The sequence below is a fragment of the Aplysia californica genome, unplaced genomic scaffold (genome assembly GCF_000002075.1).
Source record: "Aplysia californica isolate F4 #8 unplaced genomic scaffold, AplCal3.0 scaffold00014, whole genome shotgun sequence".
NCBI classification, from domain to species: Eukaryota; Metazoa; Mollusca; class Gastropoda; order Aplysiida; family Aplysiidae; genus Aplysia; species Aplysia californica.
The window spans coordinates 562,075-563,848 of record NW_004797284.1 but is presented as its reverse complement, the minus strand read 5'-3'; positions in this window follow the sequence as shown (position 1 = coordinate 563,848).

The window sequence follows — 1,774 nt, the reverse complement described above, 5'->3', positions numbered from 1 at the left end:
TGTGTGTGTGTGTGTGTGTGTGTGCGTGTGTGTGTGTGTGTGTCAGACTCTTCGAGGGTGTATTTGTGTACAGTCCTTCAAGGAGTATTTAAAAATAAACTAGCTGCACTGGATTGAAATTAAATGTCGTCTTTACAGTCAACTTCCCATTTACCGATGTTAATGTCTGCATCATATAACACCGTACATTAAGTTCTCTAGAGATTAAATTCACCAGGGGTAACGAACATCAAAGACTCTAGTCATAAATAAGTTCGCCCTCACACAGAAAACATTTTCAATATAGTATTAAGACATACCAGTCGGTAAAAAGGCGTTTGGGTACATTTTAAAAGTTAACTTTCAAAACGCTTTTCTTCACAAAGCTAAAAGATACATATGAGAATGTATGTGTATGCCACAAACAGGCTTGAACTCTCAAAGTGCTTAAGGCAGAATTACCAGCAACGTAGTCCGCGAGTTATTTCTCGGGCTAGTTGCGTCAGCCCATATTTTTAGCTGTGCCTTCTCTAAAAAGCCACAACACAAAATTTGCATTACTGTTGAATGCGTACATGAACTCACTTTGAGATCGGTACAACTCACTTTTCGCAGGCGTCTAGTATATGTCAAGTCTACACTATCATTATTTGCTGAGTTTTGCACATTCAGAGCTTACAAAGTGATAGCTTTTATATTATTTTACTGGCGACACCAGTGCCTGAGAGGTGTCATCTCTGGCTCAGAGGTTGACGAGTAATGACTCACCATTGTCTACGGTCTCCAGCTTCTTGTTTCTCTCATGCTTTTTGTAAGAATTGAGAAGGAATACAGCAGATATAAACCTTGAAAATACAGAAATGTGGTTTAAGTGAAGACTATTTAGAATTTCATAGACCGAAAATAGATTTAGATAAATTGAGGTTGTGCTGAAAGAAAAACAACAACAACAACAACAACAACAGTAACAACAACAACAACAAACAAACAAACAAACAAACAAAACAAAACCATCGAACCCAAAAGGCCTTGTAAATCTTCCTGTTGTTTGTGTGCGCATCATATTGCAGCTCATCAAAATAGGCCAAGAATAGATGCACCGTTCAGCATATCTAGTTCCCTTTTCAGCTCTTGTTACTATATCTGTACAGGATGGGAAAGGATATGGAGGGATTCTGGTGTGTTATAGAGCCGAGTCAATCACCCCTGAGTTCTTGCTTACCTGATAGAAAAGCTTAGTTGCTAGGTAAAAAAAAATCACTTTTTGGTTAATTCAGTCATTAAATGTAATAATGGAAAAAACATAATATCATACCGAAGGAATCATCAGATATTTCTACATTTTGTCATGCGTCTGATTTCTATCAGTATCAGGAATATTATATGAGTAGAATCTAGATCTAGATCTAGATCTGTATAATTTTAAAAGTGCTTGAACTCTTTATAGACTAATCCTCCTTCAAACAAAGCCGATTTTGACCTCCAAATTTTCTTTACTTTACCTTACTTTACTTTTATCCGCCGCTTATACCCTTTTGGGTGTCGCGGGAAGAAAGAGACGTCTCTCTGCCACCAGCAGGAGAGCTTGGGTCAGGGGGATGCCGTGAGTTGTTATTGTTTCCCTGACTCCATCTCTCCGGTCTTTCTCGGTCGCCCTCTAGCCTTGTTGCCATCGATTAAAAAAAAAATGTAGGTACGTTGTGCTGGGTGGTGTGTTGGTAATCGCATGAGATGTCCGAACCATTTTTTATACTTTGTTGTTGGATGTGATGCAAGACATCATTTGTGCCCACCA